The 22,060-nt window shown below is 33.3% G+C and overlaps 1 long non-coding RNA gene across 1 annotated transcript in view; it reads left to right on the top strand.

The window, feature by feature from the left end:
- The window catches only part of LOC106055380 (uncharacterized), an 82,092-nt gene that overhangs the window by 10,133 nt on the left and 49,899 nt on the right, over positions 1–22,060 (top strand). The window contains exon 2 of the long non-coding RNA XR_008776633.1: positions 16,137–16,406. This is a non-coding gene — a long non-coding RNA (uncharacterized LOC106055380). The remainder of the gene's footprint in view (positions 1–16,136; positions 16,407–22,060) is intronic.

The following is a 22,060-nucleotide window of genomic DNA, read 5'->3' as shown; positions in this document are numbered from 1 at the left end:
TCTGTCCATCTGCCTCTCTTCAGTTAAAAAAAATTAATGAAGCGTCTTACACTGATACATCACTTAACATTAATCTTACATTTGATATTGGTTGACTATTTCAGGGAAATCGTATCGAGTTGCTCATGTCAAACTTCTTGTTGAACGATGGATATCATACTAGTTCTATTTAATCTCAAGTCTCCGAGAGAAAATTTATTTTTTTGTATTTGTTGTCTTGGTCATACAATCCCCGTGTTATCTTTAGTTTCTTGTGTCAAAGAAAAAAAAGTTTCATTTTACTTACATCAGCCAGACATTTTTTTTTTGGTTTCTTTTCATCTTAATGCTATAGAGGCTTCGTAATAGTTTGAACTCCGAAGTTTTTTTTTTTTAAAGTAGTGAGAGTTATTGTGAACGTTTAAACTAGGAATGAAGAAATAGGAATAAAGAAATAGGACTGAAGAAATAGGAAGGAATAAATAGGAAGGAAGAAATAGGAAGGAAGAAATAGAAATGAAGAAATAGGAAGGAAGAAAAAGGACTGAAGAACTAGGAATGAATAAATAGGAAGGAATAAATAGGAAGGAAGAAATAGGAAGGAAGAAATAGGAATGAAGAAATAGGAATAAAGAAATAGGACTGAAGAAATAGGAAGGAATAAATAGGAAGGAAGAAATAGGAAGGAAGAAATAGAAATGAAGAAATAGGACTGAAGAAATAGGAAGGAATAAATAGGAAGGAAGAAATAGAAATGAAGAAATAGGAAGGAATAAATAGGACTGAAGAAATAGGAAGGAAGAAATAGAAATGAAGAAATAGGACTGAAGAAATATGACTGAAGAAATAGGAAGGAAGAAATAGGACTGAAGAAATAGGACTGAAGAAATAGGAAGGAAGAAATAGGACTGAAGAAATAGGACTGAAGAAATATGACTGAAGAAATAGGACTGAAGAAATAGGAAGGAAGAAATAGAAATGAAGAAATAGGACTGAAGAAGTAGGAATTCGTTCCTATTTATTATCATTAACTGTTGTTACAGAGTGTTGCGCTACGCTCAAACCATTTGTTAAAATATATTCATTTGTTAACCATTCAAGATGGACTTGTTTACATAGATCAGTGCTTAAACTAGATGCCGTGGGGTATATCCGGTCCAGGACGAGGTGATCTTCGGTGCCTCAAAACGTTTGTCCACACAATGAATAAAAAGAGGACAATATCCGCAAACATATTTTCAAAACGGGACAATACCTGCAAACAGTTTCAAAACAGGACAATACCTGCAAACAGTTTCAAAACAGGACAATACCTGCAAACATAGTTTCAAAACGGGACAATACCTGCAAACAGTTTCAAAACAGGACAATATCCGCAAACGTAGTTTCAAAACAGGACAATTCCTGCAAACACAGTTTCAAAACAGGACGATTCCTGCAAACAGTTTCAAAACAGGACGATTCCTGCAAACACAGTTTCAAAACAGGACAATTCCTGCAAACACAGTTTCAAAACAGGACGATTCCTGCAAACACAGTTTCAAAACAGGACGATTCCTGCAAATACAGTTTTAAAACAGGACAATTCAAAACTGGATAATACCTGCTACTGACGTGAAAGATTAAGCAAATCTCATGTCATAAACATTATGTCACTGAGCTAATAATTACACCTCTATTGAAGACCTTTTACAATATGGCCCTAAACTCAGTGAGATAATACTTACAAAGTCCATTTAAAATCTATGTATCTATGTATCTATGTATCTATGTATCTATGTATCTATGTATCTATCTATCTATCTATCTATCTATCTATCTATCTGTCTGTCTGTCTGTCTGTCTGTCTGTCTATTATCTAAATAAAAAGTAACATTGAGAAAGAAATAGAGTGACAAAGAAGAAAAAAGATCAAGACAAAAGTTTGTTATTTCGTAACACTTGGTTAACACAGAGGCTAGATAACCAAAGTCTGTAAGAGTACTGGGTAACCTCACACCCCGCAAAACAACAGACATCTCCTAGTCTCTCTATAATACACAGAGGACTGTTCATGAGTTTCTTGATGAGGAAATTACGTCACATCCGTCTGTCACAGCGGACAATGTCAGATAGATTTAAGATTATTGCACTCGTCAAGTACAGCTTGAGGAAAAATGTATCTAGACCTGGGGGTCAAACATATTTATTTTTGTGTGAATTTTTTCCAACAATAAAACAAATCTTTTTTTTAAATTGTCCACGCAATTATAGTAAAAAAATTTTTTTATTCATTTCGCATATTTACAAAACCATTTAAATGAGGTATTTCCTTTTTAGACATGATCTTTCTAGCCCACTTCTTGTAGTATAAAACTTCAGTTAAATTATAAATCTCTCACTTCCCTAAATCAATATCGCAAAACGCTTGGATGGATTGATAGGCTCTTTTTGAACGTGTATTCTCTGTCTGTTGATCCTGAGATTTTCTGTCTAATATTGTCTGTTGGCTGTAAATGTCCTCATGTAGACGTCTCATTGTGTTGAGCATTGCTCCAAAGAAAGATACTACTAAAGAAAAGAGTGTTGGAGTAAACACACATCATGCCATACTAATATTAAAGAGAGGATTGTAACTGAGCTTCTTTATGCAGATTGTTGCGCCCTTTAAGCGCGCACCGTGGAGGAGCTTCAGCTTACCATTAATGAGGCTGCTGCCTCTTGTGGTCTGTCTGTCAAACATATAAAAACGGAGGTCATGCTCCAGATTTCAGAAGTCCTTAAACTGAACTAATTCGGCTTAAAAAAACAGTGTGTACGGCCAAATTCTCAAGGCTGTCAACAACTTTAGTACGATGGGCAGCGCAATGTTCAAAGATGCCTCACTGCCAAAAGAAAGGGACAACTGGCAAAGACTTACATTACTTTTGATCGACTCCAAATGAGATTTTAGCGGAAAGGTTTCTTGGCTGAGACCTACATGAGGCATTTAGGGCTCCTATAACGATTCCTTCTAAGGTGTCTTTGATTTATAATGGGCATACGCTGGTAAGACTACCTCACAAATAACCAGGTTCTGCTGGACTCTGGTGTGGACAGTATAGAAGGACTAATTACCATTCATCAGCTGCGTTGGGTCAGACACTTCTATGGGGAACGAGCGCATACTAAAGGCGATCTTTTTGGTCGAGTTTAAAGGAGGACGGCGTAACAGACCTGTCCCCCGAAGTGCTATAAAGATCAAAACAGGTGTCATATTGCTCTAAATGGCATAGAGAAAAGCAGCTGGCAGCGGATGGCCCCTGAAACGGACGGCTGGAGAGGTCTCACTAAGATCGCGGGGCACATATTTGAGACTCATGGAAGGCTCCTTGCTGGAGACTTGGCGCAAACGATGAACAGACACTTCAAGTAGATCCCTCATAAAGACGACTGTATTGTTTGCATTAGATGTGGCAAAATATGCAGGTCGCAACTGGTTTCGTATGGTCATTTGACCATCCTTAATCCTCGGAATCAAAGACAATGCCTGTATTTTTGTTTACCTGTAATACTCCTTTTTCCCTACACATTAATATAAGCTTGGTTTTTTTTTTTTTTAAGTATATTTTTTAGTGTTTGTAATTTGCTTGTTTAAATTTTTAGGTCCCTCCGGTTGTAGAACATACACTACGGTCTCCGCCATGCTCTAAGGAACATTTATGCCAAATTTTATCAAGATTCGTCAAACGATTTAGATTCTTATTCGGGACCTACATACTTACCGCTTTATATATATATATATATATGGTGGAAAATTGGTCATGTATATTTTCTGATTGCTTTCATTATGTTTCCAGTGTAAACATTTCATTGAATTGTTAAGTTGTTTGCTATTAACAAATCAAAATGAACTTTTAATTTTATGCACTTTTACTATTAGAAAGGGTGTCACGAACAATAACAAGAAATATAAATGTCACACGGTGAAATGTCTTTGAAATATGACATTAACATTAATGTAATCAGACACTGACATTTATAAATGAGACAATCTGATGAAACATAAAAGAAGATGTTTCTCAAATCTTGAAGTCGAAATTCGCGCTTGGCTTTTTGTCTAACTCTAAAGTGTGAGCGGCCACACATCTTAGGTCATGATGAACGGAGTAGAGAGAAGAGACCAAAAGTGTAGGAACCAAAACAAAAGTCTCATCTCTACTTAATATCTCCAGTTTGTTCATAAACTTTTTAGTTTGATCATATAGTTCGAGTTTGAATCTATATTTTAAATTTGTTCCTGGTGGCTGAGTGGTAAAGTGCTTGGCTTCCGAACTGGTAGGTTCGAATTTTGTGAGGACTGGATGTTGAACTTTGAAAACTTGAGAACTCCTCTGAGTCCATCCAATTCTAATTGGTACCAGCCACTAGTTGAGAAAAATAAAGGCGGGCGGTCTTTGTGCTGGTCACATGACACCCTCGTTAACCGACGGACACAGAATCAGATGACATTTACGTCAAAGGCACTATAGATTGAAAATTGTTAAGTTGTTCCTATATTTTTAGTCTTTTTTTCAAATATTTTTAGATTTATCAATTTTTAAGAATTGTTCCAATGTGACGGGTCCGGTCTTACTAATTGCGGGGCCCAATGAAATGGATACTTGCGAGGCTCCTATTCTAAATAAAAAAAAAGAAACTATTACTATTAATGAGATCATTATACCAACATTTGCTATACAACAGCAACTCTAACGCAATAAGCGCCAGTGGAGTAATGAAAGTTATGTCCAACGTACGATAGGCCTACCACTAAATATGTTAACCCTTTAAGTCCTACAATTTTAAAAGCCTGTGACAAGAGCCATGACTGATAGTGATATGCTAAATGTAAATTGCGAGGCCCTGTCAGGCACGGGGCCCAGTTGGAGCAATCGGTTGAATAGGCCTAAAGCCGGCCTTGCAATGTGATGTACGCTTTCAGTTGGATTGATCTAGTGGAACTACAGCTTTGTAGAAGTATTTCTTGATTAAAATTCAGAACATTAAATAAGACTTGAAAAACGTTATTTTATGAACTTAATTTGTATTAATAATATATTACATATTTCAACTTCAATGTTGATGTATAGATAAACTCAAATGCAATAATAAGATATTAAACAATTTAGGAATATTTCAAGTCAATCCAAAACTACAATCAACACCTGTCCTATAATGCGTGTCAGACTTTAGAGTCCTAGTTCAACTGAATTTCATCATTCATTCATCCTCCTTATATCCACTCAAATGTGATAGTCTTACTCATGGTTGCATCAGAACCTATTCAGCCAATACAAACATGTACATGCATCAGAACTTATTCAGCCAATACAAACATGTACATGCATCAGAACCTATTCAGCCAATACAAACATGTACAAACATCAGAACCTATTCAGCCAATACAAACATGTACATGTATCAGAACCATTCAGCCAATACAAACATGTACATGCATCAAAACATATTCAGTCAATACAAACATGAACATGCATCAGAACCTATTCAGCCAATACAAACATGAACATGCATCAGAACCTATTCAGCCAATACAAACATGTACAAACAATCTATAACATCCTAGTTCAAAGAAAAATAATCCTGCTACGTTCAGAGAGTACGTGTTCGTAAATATTCAATAATTCATGAGCTAAATATAATGGTTGTATTGCAACGTATTTCAATAACATACACATTTATAAAGAGCCAGAACATATGTAATACTTAGTCTAGTTGTAATATTTTAAGATTCTTGCTTTTTAAGAATAACAATCGCTGTATGGTAACTTTATATCGGTGAAATGTATTTACTTAAGTCAAATAGAGTAAAACTTGTATTGCCTAAGTAATTCATATATTTGTCTTTAGGGCTGTATCTAATGGAGACACATGATCCTGAAGACCTAGCACACTGCTGTACGTGTCTGGACATACCAGTTCTATTATTGGCTGGCATCACGAAAGTCATTTAGACATCCATTAGTTCTGTCTCAGAGCGTCCACCAGTCGTTTTTTTTTGTCTCCTGTTGTCCGTAATCTCTGTTTATTTACAATGTTCGCCCTCGTGACTGTCTCGCTGGGAGTCTCTTGTGAAAACACACACAAGAAATTGAATGTTTCGTAGAGACCTGACACACAAATAGAAAGTCTTAGTGGAACTAGTGAGACACATAGTTGGGTAGATTGACACGGACATAGACAGCATAGACAGAGAGATCACGCTAAAGTCAGATGGATAGATAGGGATAGAGCATAGAGGATAGGTAAGTAGATAGATAGATGATAGATAGATAGATAGATAGATAGATAGATAGATAGATAGATAGATAGATAGATAGATAGATAGATAGATAGATAGATAGATTCAAATTAAATGATGGACACGAGGAAAAAAAAACTCAGGAAAGAAAGATAATAATTGTAGAATGAAATTGAGACATAGTGCGTGTGTGTGTCTGTGAGTGTGTGTGTGTGTGGGTGAGAGAGAGAGAGAGAGAGATGGGTAAAGAAAACGTTGGAAACACTCCTGATCAGATTAACAGAGAGGCGACTTGAAAACACAGAAAGAATGTGGGACCGAGGGAAACATTTTAAAAATACATAAACATGTCAAACGTAAACATTTTATGGCCAGCTGTGAGACTGGTTTTTTTTTCTAGAAGAATATAATGTAGCTGGATAAACAATGTAGCAGGATAAACAATGTAGCTGGATAAACAATGTAGCAGGATAAACAATGTAGCAGGATAAACAATGTAGCAGGATAAACAATGTAGCTGGATAAACAATGTAGCAGGATAAACAATGCAGTAAGTTAGTCTAAAGTTGGTCCTAAAGAGGCTGTCGCCTGCCTCAGATGATGATGAAGTGTGACTTAGAAGAGAGACTACAAGGCTTAGAGGCACTAGGTGCCGTGTTGAAATGTTTTGATTAAATGCTTTGCTTATACTTTGATAAGTTTGATCGTTTTTGCTTGTGTATTTGTTGTTGTTTTTTTGTGTGCACCCCAACCGAAATTCTATAAATTCTACATTTCCAACATACTAAGATATTAATGGTTTTTACAAAGCTTATATCAACTCCCTCTATCTGTTTGTCTGTCTGTCTGGTACAAATTTTGAACAAGTTATTTCTCCCACTTCCCATACGCTGATCAAAGTTGAGGTTTATCAGAATTTTTCATAATCCATCAAAAAAACAAAAACAAACATTAATCGATTAGTTGTTATTAATTCATTTTAAAATAGAAAAACGAATTTAAACCTTGCAGTTTTGAGATATATGACACTGATTTTGCGGTTCTTCTTTTTTTAAAAATTATTATTTTGCTTTTTTTTTTTATATCATCAAGATCCCCTTAGAAGTTCTTCTGGTAGATACGGCATTAAAATTGTTTATATTTCAGTAAAGACAACTTCTTAGAGATTGTTATCTTGTACTCATGTCATTTTTTTTTCTACTTTGCATAATTGTATGCAAGACATAACCCGGCCACGAAATTGCCGTCCATTGACATTGTAGACTATTGTAGTAGATAAATTGTGTTTTAGTGCTTGGCCGAATGTTCCTGTCTGGTACAGTTGTTCTTATTTCCAGCACTCAATCTCAATTTATTTCTTGATGCCCGGAGATTTGATGTTAGAAATGGGACGGTCTTATTGTTCTGATCTCACGTAGCCGTGTAGCTGGTTAGCTGGACTTCGTCTCTCATGGCGCCATAGTAAATTGTCTTTTATGTCGCTGTAATTCTCAAAGCAATGTTGTTTCTTTACAAGATAATTGTATTACCTGTCAGCTCACCCTTCTTTTTGATCCTCACTTGGAATTGGTCAGTGATTCTTAAAAAAATAATATACGTTTTTGTAGGGTAAGTTTTTTGTATTAAACGGCTGGCTTTTTTTTTTGACGAGTATTATTTATAGCTTACACTGACTGTAATGATTGTATTAATTATATTTATTTATAAATTAATATTTAATTATAAGGCTGCTAAATATTATTGTCTCTTTCCACCAAGATATGATGGGTACAGTGCAGTTCAATGGCGCCTGCTCCGAAAGTTTCAGTATAAACAGCGGAGTCAAACAAGGATGTGTCCTGGCCCCAACCCTCTTTGGAATACTCTTTTCAAAGCTAATACACCACGCGTTTGCTAATCCACCGATTGTGATTGGTCTGATTGTAGTAATTGTATTTAGATTAGCTTATATCAACTCACTCTGTCTGTCTGTCTGTCTTGTGTGCACACATTATATCTCACGCAATAATTACTGGTAATTAATTATTTTGTTCGATACCAACAAGGGAAACTAATACTTCAGTAATCACACATATGACTACATTTGTTGGGTTTAGTCCCCGTTAATCATTGTTATCGCTATTCTCTTCTTATGTATTCTCCGATCAGCTTGATACTTTAAACAATTATTTAATGTAACTAAACAAAAACATGAATCAATTTAAAAAATACTCAATTCGTCATTTAATTATGGGTAATTAATTATTTTTTATTTGGTGTGGCATATTTTATGATAATGTCAAGTCTATTCGTTTATAAATCAATGGGGGAAAACTTTTTCTCTTTAGTTTAGGATTCATCTGTTATTACGTGTCATTTGTGTTTTCTAATTTTTTACCAAAGTAATCCAAATGTTTTGTTTTACTCTTCAAGTAATCTTGATCTCAAGTAGCTGGCTTTGCTACTGTAAGAAATAAACATTGCCAATTTAAATTTACTTGAAAACCACGAGAATGTTTAAATCTAAATATATTTTATATCAATTCCATCATGACAATATATTTTGAAGAACTATTCCTAATACTAAAGCATACAGCTTCAAGTTGACTTGTTGTTTCGAAAATATAACCGGAGGCTGGAGAGCTACTTTGGGGGCAACAGAGCATACTAGGTCATTGGTTTTGTGAATTATAAATGGTGGGTGTAGCAGAGGTCTCGTTTTTCTTACTCACCACGGCGGGCACGTGCGTAGAACTTATTAATCAACATGTCTCCGTGAAGAAGAAAAATACTTTACATTCTTTTTAAAGAAGAAAATGTTTTGTTACCATGACGACTGTTAAGTCAATTTAGTCTGCAGGCATTTTGAGGCCAAAAACAGAGTGAAGGGAGAAAAACAGTTAAATTCCAATTCTGAACATTTGTAGGAATTCCTACGGGAAGTTTCTTGACAGTTTGACCAGATTGAGGAGACAGGAGAGAAACATGAGATTTGATCAAATGAAGTTGTTGAACTGCGTGGGTTCGTGCGATAGTCACTTCTTTTTGTTGATGTAATTACAAGGTCATATTTTGTTTTCCTGACGGCTACATGATAGAGTTCTCAAAAGTGTATAAGAGAAACTCGACGGTGTAATACTAGTGTTACTGAAAGGCTGAACTAAACTATATCTTCTTCTGTGTTAGTGTCGTATAAGTTGAGTCGAAGGCTCTAATACTCTAGGCCAGGGGTGGGCAAATTACAGACGCGGGTCACATGCGGCCCGCTGAGTCTTTTATGCGGCCCGCGAACACCTACAGAAATCGGGTGTGCTCACATGTTATAGAATGCAAATATATTAGAAATAAATAATTATAAATATCTATATAAATTATAGAGACTTCTGACTCTTATCAATTGTGATGAAGAGGCTAAAGAAACAGTGTCCTTACAAGTCATTCTAAAAAGTTTAAAGTAAACGAAGATTATTCTTATTTCAAAATATTCAGTCAAAGACACAAACTCAGGCCAGTATTTATTCAATACTATGAAGAACTGTGTTGAACGTGTTAAGTTGGCTTGGAACAAAACGGCGAGTGTAACAACGGATAGAGTCCGTGCTTTGACTGAGAACGTTAAATTAATTTTAAAGAACAATTTCGCAATCATTAACTCTAAACTGCATTGAATAGTAAACATAGTATTGACCCCATTATCTCAGTGATCAAAATTATCAGAGCTAGAGGTCTTAACCACGGGCAGTTCAGGGAAGTACTTTAAGATTTAGAAACAAAAAATTCCCATGTCCGGTACACCAGCAGTATCCGCTGGTTTCACCTGGGCAAGGTGAATTTGGAATCTGAAGAAAGAACTCGTTATGTTCCTTGAAGGACATTGACTGTGACTTTGTTACTAATATTTCTAATGAAGAGTGGAAGACAGACTACTCGTTTTACATCAGAGACCCTATAATGGGTTGTTTGCACATGAAATGTATGTGCATGTTAAATATGTTCAAACAAAGCTTTCCAATTTCTCCAGAAGTGAAAACAGTTTTTGTCATTTTCCTTTGCTGAAAGGTAATACTATATCTAGTGAAAGGGTTAAAATGTACAAGACTTATTAGGATTCCTTGATTTTGGAGTCTGAAAGCAAATTTGTAGCCGCCAATAACTTGGAACCCGATTTTTAATACCCTCAGCTCACCATTTAGTGCAGAAGGTGATTCAGCTCCACAAGACATACCTCCAAGCAAATTAGGAAGAGTTAGAGAAGTTAGAGTCAGTGTCAGTCAGTCTGTAATTTTTCACCCCATGAAGTATTACCGGCATATTTAGACATTGGATGATCAGACTTAGTTTCTGAAAATGCTAAATTATATTAACCAGCCAATGCAATTGTTATGATATTGTGTAATCTGCCGATTGAGTTTTGAATGAATAAAACCAAACTCAGAGTTGTCACTGTTATCACTTCAGAGTGTTAACCTCACGAGAGTGTTTGTATTGCTCTTCTAGTGAGGGACAATGACATTATAAGAACCATAACTCTTATTATTTTCTCTGTCCTTAGCATAGGAGGGCATAGCGACCAGATTATTGACAAATTAAAATTGCTAGTGTGAAGTTTGAGAATGTGTATCTTTCATAGGTGTAGTTGAATGATTCCGTGAATGACAGTATTCTAACCTAGACCCAAGGTACTAAGCTACATTCGGCCTATAGACTTCACAACAAATTAAAGCAGTACAACCTTGGATCGGAAGAAAGAAGTTGAACTAGTGGAGTCAAAAAGAAAATAGGAAGCAAACACACACAAAAAATGATGCCAAAGTCGAGTCTGCTGTAATCTCGAGAATAGTTCCTGCTAAGATCTCTAACTTGAAGGCAAAGAGCTGGACTTCAATAGATGAAATTGCAACGCTAGAAAAATAAATAAACTGTTATTTTTTATCGAGGGAAAAAATAATTGAATCAGATGTTTCCGTTGTCTAAAGGTGGACGCTATCGTTGTCATCATTGTCATCATTTTGTTTCCTTTTTTTTTTTTTTTTTTTACAAATATTTAAATCTGTGGGAATATCTTGCTATAATAGTATGCCACTGTCATTAGAATTTAATTAAAGCTAGAACCTAGTCAATTTAAAACGGTTATAGGAAACTTCGTTTGATCGAATGTCGCTAGTAATTTTAAGAGGCTCTTTGAGGAACAACAGTTATATAAAACTACCGCTTTTTCTAATTACTATTATAAGTGCAGCTATATCAACTTATAGATATATTAAACGAGAGGCTTAAAAAACTATTGACCTGCAGAGGTATTTAACAAAAACGAATGTACTATTAAAGTACAGCTGTATTGACTACAGCAATTGTAACCACAGATATATTGGACTAAAACTATATTGAACTAAAGCTTTATTGGACTAAATCTATATTGGACTAAAATTATATAAAACTATATTGAACTAAATCTATATTGGACTAAAATTATATAAAACTATATTGAACTAAATCTATATTGGACTAAAACTCGATTGTACTTAATTTTGAACCACACCTAAACTGATAATTTAGAACTACACCTACACTGAACATCAACTCAACTCAACTCTATCCAGATCTATATTGTTGGTCTATGGGATGTAGAGAGTAAGAAACGTGTTCCCCCTGATTGCATTCAGTGAACCAAGAAACACGTGACCCGGACTCTACTCAGGACACTTCCGGTTTGCCAAACTTTGTTCACGTGTCACAGTTTCCTTTGATCTGGATGTTAGCAAACTGAAATCTTCTGGCTGGACACGTCACTGAACGCTTCAAGTCTTTGCTGTGACGATTGACCCTAAATCAAGTCTTTGCTGTGACCATTGACCCTAAATCAAGTCCTCACTCACTCGTGTTTCCTTGTTTACCTGACAGTTCAAACTTTGTTCTGTGATACAAAGGATGAAACATTTTTTTTTAGAGATGAACTGACAAGCAGTGTTAGTGTTTTTTCCCTTAGTAAATGTTCAAATTAAGGATTCTCCGTAGATCGAGATGGTAAATGAATAAAAACTCAGAAATAATGTTTCTTCATTACATCCATCTATTTTAGACTTTGATTGTCTGTGTTATTCTTGCCTGTATACATTCGAGCTCCGGCAGACAAAGACTTGCGCCTGATGTGACTAAAATATATTTATTACACCAGACCTTTAAGTTGATGGCGAAAACACAATGTTTAACCAGATAGTTCTGTAAATAAAGTGCTATGGAAGACTTCTTGACACCATGTTGTATAGTGTGTAATTGAATGTTTGGTGGCTTTGATGAACTGATATATACCTTTTAAACTGTGTTCGGAGTCTTGAATATCACTGACTAAATAATTGTCAAAAAGAAAATGATGTCCGGTAGTTAAGACACGGACGCGAGAGATATGGAGTGAAGCACCCTAGCATGAGTAGCACCCTACCACATACCACCATTTGCTAACCAAACTAACAACTTAAATCTAATCTAAATGTGTTTATTTTCACTCCACTCTTTCCCATTCTCTTTTAATAGTTCACGTAGATACGTAGGCCCATCCATGACCTACATCTTTTGCCACAACAACGCATATAAAAACCGTTATCTGTCAGACGTCAATTTAAATATCTAGACTGGGATATGAAGTGTGTGTGAATTTATTTCATGAAACTCGATAAAGCTTTACTTGATTCAATTTCCTGGTTATAAAAAGGTGCCATAAAAGTAGATCATAAAATGTATTTCGATTCACTAACAATCGAATGAGCAACAATTTTTCTTTTCACTATAACAATCTTTACAATGTATTTGTTGACTACATACACAATTAGGTGAACCAAAATAAATCATTGAACTAGATTCTAGCTACAGGTCTATGAACACAAACTGGGTGGTTATGTCAATAACTTGTTTTTGTATCACATTTGCCAAAAAATGAAGACAAATTTGGAAGATATTTTTTTCGTGTGAGAGCTGATTTTGCACACATGTTGATCCAGCAGGGGCTCTAACTCTTCATGTCATGCTAGATTGGCAGGGCAATAAACTCCTGTAATCTACACAAACAAATCTGGTCAAGCAAATAAAGTGGGTTTTTTTTCCTCCGTAGTCTAAGAAAACTATTCGTGGTATTTTGAAAGTATATTTTGAGCTTATTAATTGCAAAGTATTTTAGGATGCTTATATTTTGTTTTCGTTTACTTTGAGAATGTTTAAATAGACCACATTTGTCTTCTGACAACCCTGTGTGTGTGTTCTCTCGGTAAGGCAATTGAAAAAGATTAACGTCAATATTCAGAAATGTTAATCGGTCGTTGGATTGTTGCTCCTACTATAACTGAACCGATGTAGGCGTATTTAATGTTTAGTTTAATACTTTAAGTAGCTTGAACAAAGTTTTTTAGTGAACACAAAAACTGAATATAACTTTTATTAGTAATATACACAGATTGAACTCTAGATGAAATATAATCTAATAGTGCTAATATGAAATGATATTTAGACAAAATCTAACTCACTACAAAAACACGTCTTTACTCTCTGGCGTCTCTGACTTGTTAACTAGCACCCACGTGACTACTTAACATCAATTATGACAGACCCTGACGTGCTTTCATCTTTCTGCACAAGGAAAAATTAATACTAGCTTTCCTAATTGTTACCTTAGAAACGCACACACACACAAACTCCTTAACATTCAGCTACCTTTTATTTAAAAATAAAGTCTTAAATATAAATGAATGGCGTCTATTTTTCTTTCAACAAAGTGAAGTTCTTATGTAGTGATGTAAAAACTAAAGTTCACCTTTCAGAATTGCGATCTATAGGGCATATGAGGTTAAGGTAATCTATTCTTTAGCCAACGGTAACGAGCAGGTTGTCATGTGGCCAGTACGAAGACAAAACTCCTTTACTTTCCCCAACTAAAGTCAGGGACCCATTAGATTTGGGTGCACTCAGGGGCGCCTTAAAAATCCAGAAATTTAAAATCCTTGTTTTCATCGAGATTCGAACCCCAGGTTTGGTAGATTCATAACGATATGCCAATAGGAATTAGTTCTAAAAGTTATACGCGTAAAAAAGATGGTTAGAGTTTAGTCGTGTGTTGTATGTCTTTTGTATCTCTATCTTTGATAGTCGACACCAAGAGTCTACAGTGTTTTGTTGTTATTTTACTTGGATACTCTCGGAGTATAAAGCACTTTGTTAATACAAATTTCATTCAATCTGTTATAAACTTTTCACATGTAAATTATGAGTGAGTCTGGTTTAAATGTACATTTTTTTAATAGTTATTATGTTTTGTTTGGAGTAATCATGGGTGTAATGCACTAATTGTAAGACAAATTTCTTTAAGGACAATAAAGATTATTATTATTATTAAATCTAATTTTAAATTTGTGCTTTGCATTCCTGCCAATAAACAGATGTTGCATTTAAATCGCTAAATCTTGTTGAAATGTAGTCGAGTTTCTAAATCGGTACATACTTCTTTTATCAAGTCAAAGTAGCTCTCCTTAAAGTACTTTCTGATGACAACAAAACTCCACCAACATTTTCACATTGTTTTGTTTGTCACTGGCAGCCATTTATTTTGCATCACGTCTGTAGGTTAAAATGTCTCCAAATAACAAAACGTAAAACCTAATCTTCAGACTTTATTGTTGACTAGAACATTGTACTCTGTAACTCGGGTGTCCATTGTGTTCAAGCATCCAGACAGTTATTATATTGATTCGCTTCATGCTAACTGGGGACAATTTCGTCAGAGTTCTGCTAGTGCCCATGTGTTTCTAAATGACGTGTGTGTGTTTGTCTGTGCGGTGTGGAATGAGGATTGCCTATTTGTATATGAGACAACAGATAGTGCTGGCTTTAAATGAGACTCGCGGTTTTTCTTTGTTGGAATAGCTCTGTGCCTCGCTATCATCGCTGCTGGCCATTTTTGTTGTCTGCTAGAGGCCTTTCAGTGCTTGCCAACTCTGCAAATGTGAAAACCGTTCTGAAGTGAGACATTTACTTGTTCCGTGAGGTTCCTTTCTATTTCTAGCTATGTACTTCTAATAGGTAAAAAAAAAATAATGTAATTCTCAGATTAAGACAGAAAATTAGAGCTATTGAAGTAAATGTTTGATTTCTAACATGTTTTCTACGGCATGGAATGTAAATAGTTGAAATGGAACTTAATGTTTTAAATCTTAGAAGGAAAAGAGCGTGTCATAATTTTGGGCAGTGATAATAGACACATATTAATAATTAGTAGTTACCCGGGTTCGAATAGTAATATTTCTCTGTATGTATGTGCACTATTAGGGTCAGAAATACGCCAAGCTCTAAATGAAATCTATCAAGTCTCTATTCCTCAAGTTTACACCATCAAGAGGAGTTTGTATGGGTAGTTGTTCTTTGCCCTCAAATGCCATCATTGTATGGTGTGAATGAGTTAATGTTTATGCTCAATGTGTTGCTTGTGACGAGTCCTCCAAGGTGAGTAGTTGATAACAACTCTCCGTAAATGACGACCTACCACGAAGCGGCCTTTCAAAAAAACTCAAGTCAAGGTTACATAGGTTGCTGTTGATGATTTGTAAATCAGGGTCATCTACTTTTGTTGAAGCGAACGATACCAATTTTTAAGAAATTTTCCTTGAATCCTGAGATTAGAGAGCTAGAAAAATGGATTATAATACGATGTAACAACGACCTATCTCTGACCTATATATTAAGCCGCAAATCACAAAGAGGAATACATTGTTGGCAGCGGCCTATTTAATTCCGCTTTTCGTCTGATGCTCTACCTAATAACAAGTCACTCGTCTTGTATGTGTTTGTGTCTTTTTTTTTATTCGACATTTCTAGTTTGTATAGAAAGGACAAACCCATAAAATAAACATTCCTCAATTATACCCTTGTTTTTTTTCAGGATTCTAGATATAAAACACTTATCTTGCAGTTATATAAAGAAGAAGTCACACAAGACTAACAAGTTTCATGTAAAACTCTTCAGTAATTAAAGCAAATAATGCCTGCCGTGACAGCTGGATCTCAAGTGTGCAAAGTATTCCTCTGTGAGTACCCACGTGAAAGATCACGGCTACGAAAATGATGACGTCATTAACTGTACTCTTGAAACCAAATGCACGCTACAGTCTCGTCTGGCTGACTGCTTTGATGTCGCTGGTGCTACAGACAGGTAAGAAAGATTCGAAGTAGATATTAAACTTGTTAATTGAATGCTATCACGAGGTGTATCTGGAGATAAAAACAGTCGTTGATGTCCTCTTTCAATTTCACCTTTTCTTAACCCTTAGTCTGTTCGATCGAAGACTATCTCTCGTGTAGTCTGTTGGGTCGAAGACTATCTCTCGTGTAGTCTGTTCGATCGAAGACTATTTCTCGTGTAGTCTGTTGGGTCGAAGACTATCTCTCGTTTAGTCTGTTGGGTCGAAGACTACCTCTCGTGTAGTCTGTTGGGTCGAAGACTATCTCTTGTGTAGTCTGTTGGGTCGAAGACTATTTCTCGTGTAGTCTGTTGGGTCGAAGACTATTTCTCGTGTAGTCTGTTGGGTCGAAGACTATTTCTCGTGTAGTCTGTTGGGTCGAAGACTATCTCTCGTGTAGTCTGTTGGGTCGAAGACTATCTCTCGTGTAGCCTGTTGGGTCGAAGACTATTTCTCGTGTAGTCTGTTGGGTCGAAGACTATCTCTCGTTTAGTCTGTTGGGTCGAAGACTACCTCTCGTGTAGTCTGTTGGGTCGAAGACTATCTCTCGTGTAGTCTGTTGGGTCGAAGACTATTTCTCGTGTAGTCTGTTGGGTCAAAGACTATCTCTCGTGTAGTCTGTTGGGTCGAAGACTACCTTTCATGTAGTCTGTTGGGTCGAAGACTATCTCTCGTGTAGTCTGTTTTATTGATTGGTGTACATTCTGTATCCATTTACATTAATAATAATAAGGCTTGATTTCGAGTCCGAAGATTAATGAGGAATGCAGTATTTCCTGTGGCTACGCAGCCCCAGCTGTGACCTACATATTTGCCACAACCATTGTCCGCCGGTGGTTGATTAAGATTTTTTTTTAGCCGTCTGCGTCTGTCCTCGGCATCGGATTTTCTTTTTGTCTCAAATGTGTATCCCGCGGCCTTTGAGAGTTACTCCAGGCTAAACAGTATTTACATCAATAATTATCCAATCATTTTACATTTATATTTTAATCAAAATAAGATCGGGGCATAATGTGGAATCGTAAAAGCTTACGCTGTTAGGTTCCTGATTCCCCGGATGTGAATCAAACTATTTCTCTAAATTTTTATCTAATACCAACTGGAGAAAAACAAGAACCACATTTTTTTAAAAGTTTTTAAACGATAATATATATTTAAAAAATACTTAAAAACAAAGCTTATATTAAGAATAGTTGTATCAATTAGTTTGGATCAGTTATGTAATTAAATTTGTAATAGATCTAGCTAGACTAACAATAAAAAAGCATGTATAAAAATTAAAGAAAAGGGGAACGACCTGAATTTGAACTCATGGCTCAACTCTTCTAAGGCTTCTCAAGCAACACGATAACCACTCTACTGGTGTAGAGCTTATGAACATGGAAGATTGTATAGTTATCTATTGTTTCTACAGTCTGGTTCAGTTTTTCATGCTGTGTTTACTAAGACTCAGACGACGACATATAAAGGGGACTAATTCAGCTTATAGCGGCATTTCAGTCAAGTACTATTTCTTTCCCTTGTTCAAAATACTAAACCAAATAATTAATTACAAATATTTAATTGAGTAATTGATTAAGTTGTTCATTGATTCTTGTGTTGTATAGTAAAGGAAATAATTGTACAAAATTTCAGCTTGATCCGAGATTGGGTGAGTGAAAATTAATATATACAAAGGGGGGGGGGTAAGAAAGAAAGGAATATAAAAGGGAACATTCTGCATTAGAACTCAATAGGAAGTGCTAACCACTCTGTTAGTGGGGTACTTATGACTAGAGAAGAGTTATAAATTGTTTGTTCCGATTTAGAGCCGCGACCAATAAAGGGGACTAATTCAGCTTAAAGTAAAATTTCTTTCCCTTGCTCGAGATACCAAAAAAAGTAATGAATTACCAATTGTTGATTAACTAATTGATTTAATTAAAAAAAATATTCTAGTGTTGTCAGGTAAAAGAAATAACTCTGCGAAATTTCAGCTTGATGCGAGATTGGGTGTGGGAGAAAGAACGTGTACAAACGTTTGACCAGACAGACAGATTGAGCTGGTATAAAATAAACACATTCCTAAACTGAATTCTATAGTGTATAATGACTGCGTTTCTCGGTGACATGGTAAGCATAAGAAGGACGCATTTTTTTTTTGTGTTTTTTAAAAAGTCCAAACAAATTTTCACTGCTACATGTGAAATGTTTTTTTACTAAACAAATATTCGAAGCTATCACAAAGAAGAGACATAAGGGCGTCTAGAGATCTGAACGTATCTTATCTCTATTCAAAGTGGGACAATGTTTAATCTCATTTGAAAATATATTTTTTTTTGTTGAAGTGTAAAATATCTGATTTCTTTACTAAGTGTGAAAACAGCTGATCTTTTTTTAACGTGTGAAATATATTTCTTTTAAAATTGTAAAAATATCTGGTTTTTGTTTTAGAATTTAAAAATATCATTCCTTTAAAATTGTCAACATATCTAATTTCTTCTAGACGTACTACAGTATGCCATCTCTTTTGTAAATGTAACATCTGATCTCTTTAAGAAGTCTGTATAATGACATAATAATGACAATTACTTTCTCTGGACAAAGACACTAATATTTCGAACAAAGTTGCACATCATATTTCAACGCGTTTTTCTGAGTGAGTTTAAACGAAACGAAATGTAGAAACACAGTCGTCGGCGAGTCAATACTACATTTACAAATAATATTTCCAAGTTACAAATAATATTTCCAAGTTACAAATAATATTTCCAAGTTACAAATAATATTTCCAAGTTACAAATAATATTTCCAAGTTACAAATAATATTTCCAAGTTACAAATAATATTTCCAAGTTACAAATAATATTTCCAAGTTACAAATAATATTTCCAAGTTACAAATAATATTTCCAAGTTACAAATAATATTTCCAAGTTACAAATAATATTTCCAAGTTACAAATAATATTTCCAAGTTACAAATAATATTTCCAAGTTACAAATAATATTTCCAAGTTACAAATAATATTTCCAAGTTACAAATAATATTTCCAAGTTACAAATAATATTTCCAAGTTACAAATAATATTTCCAAGTTACAAATAATATTTCCAAGTTACAAATAATATTTCCAAGTTACAAATAATATTTCCAAGTTACAAATAATATTTCCAAGTTACAAATAATATTTCCAAGTTACAAATAATATTTCCAAGTTACAAATAATATTTCCAAGTTACAAATAATATTTCCAAGTTACAAATAATATTTCCAAGTTACAAATAATATTTCCAAGTTACAAATAATATTTCCAAGTTACAAATAATATTTCCAAGTTACAAATAATATTTCCAAGTTACAAATAATATTTCCAAGTTACAAATAATATTTCCAAGTTACAAATAATATTTCCAAGTTACAAATAATATTTCCAAGTTACAAATAATATTTCCAAGTTACAAATAATATTTCCAAGTTACAAATAATATTTCCAAGTTACAAATAATATTTCCAAGTTACAAATAATATTTCCAAGTTACAAATAATATTTCCAAGTTACAAATAATATTTCCAAGTTACAAATAATATTTCCAAGTTACAAATAATATTTCCAAGTTACAAATAATATTTCCAAGTTACAAATAATATTTCCAAGTTACAAATAATATTTCCAAGTTACAAATAATATTTCCAAGTTACAAATAATATTTCCAAGTTACAAATAATATTTCCAAGTTACAAATAATATTTCCAAGTTACAAATAATATTTCCAAGTTACAAATAATATTTCCAAGTTACAAATAATATTTCCAAGTTACAAATAATATTTCCAAGTTACAAATAATATTTCCAAGTTACAAATAATATTTCCAAGTTACAAATAATATTTCCAAGTTACAAATAATATTTCCAAGTTACAAATAATATTTCCAAGTTACAAATAATATTTCCAAGTTACAAATAATATTTCCAAGTTACAAATAATATTTCCAAGTTACAAATAATATTTCCAAGTTACAAATAATATTTCCAAGTTACAAATAATATTTCCAAGTTACAAATAATATTTCCAAGTTACAAATAATATTTCCAAGTTACAAATAATATTTCCAAGTTACAAATAATATTTCCAAGTTACAAATAATATTTCCAAGTTACAAATAATATTTCCAAGTTACAAATAATATTTCCAAGTTACAAATAATATTTCCAAGTTACAAATAATATTTCCAAGTTACAAATAATATTTCCAAGTTACAAATAATATTTCCAAGTTACAAATAATATTTCCAAGTTACAAATAATATTTCCAAGTTACAAATAATATTTCCAAGTTACAAATAATATTTCCAAGTTACAAATAATATTTCCAAGTTACAAATAATATTTCCAAGTTACAAATAATATTTCCAAGTTACAAATAATATTTCCAAGTTACAAATAATATTTCCAAGTTACAAATAATATTTCCAAGTTACAAATAATATTTCCAAGTTACAAATAATATTTCCAAGTTACAAATAATATTTCCAAGTTACAAATAATATTTCCAAGTTACAAATAATATTTCCAAGTTACAAATAATATTTCCAAGTTACAAATAATATTTCCAAGTTACAAATAATATTTCCAAGTTACAAATAATATTTCCAAGTTACAAATAATATTTCCAAGTTACAAATAATATTTCCAAGTTACAAATAATATTTCCAAGTTACAAATAATATTTCCAAGTTACAAATAATATTTCCAAGTTACAAATAATATTTCCAAGTTACAAATAATATTTCCAAGTTACAAATAATATTTCCAAGTTACAAATAATATTTCCAAGTTACAAATAATATTTCCAAGTTACAAATAATATTTCCAAGTTACAAATAATATTTCCAAGTTACAAATAATATTTCCAAGTTACAAATAATATTTCCAAGTTACAAATAATATTTCCAAGTTACAAATAATATTTCCAAGTTACAAATAATATTTCCAAGTTACAAATAATATTTCCAAGTTACAAATAATATTTCCAAGTTACAAATAATATTTCCAAGTTACAAATAATATTTCCAAGTTACAAATAATATTTCCAAGTTACAAATAATATTTCCAAGTTACAAATAATATTTCCAAGTTACAAATAATATTTCCAAGTTACAAATAATATTTCCAAGTTACAAATAATATTTCCAAGTTACAAATAATATTTCCAAGTTACAAATAATATTTCCAAGTTACAAATAATATTTCCAAGTTACAAATAATATTTCCAAGTTACAAATAATATTTCCAAGTTACAAATAATATTTCCAAGTTACAAATAATATTTCCAAGTTACAAATAATATTTCCAAGTTACAAATAATATTTCCAAGTTACAAATAATATTTCCAAGTTACAAATAATATTTCCAAGTTACAAATAATATTTCCAAGTTACAAATAATATTTCCAAGTTACAAATAATATTTCCAAGTTACAAATAATATTTCCAAGTTACAAATAATATTTCCAAGTTACAAATAATATTTCCAAGTTACAAATAATATTTCCAAGTTACAAATAATATTTCCAAGTTACAAATAATATTTCCAAGTTACAAATAATATTTCCAAGTTACAAATAATATTTCCAAGTTACAAATAAT

Source organism: Biomphalaria glabrata, chromosome 2, assembly GCF_947242115.1.
Source record: "Biomphalaria glabrata chromosome 2, xgBioGlab47.1, whole genome shotgun sequence".
In the NCBI taxonomy this organism is placed as follows: Eukaryota; Metazoa; Mollusca; class Gastropoda; family Planorbidae; genus Biomphalaria; species Biomphalaria glabrata.
This window is presented reverse-complemented; position numbering and strand designations above follow the sequence as displayed.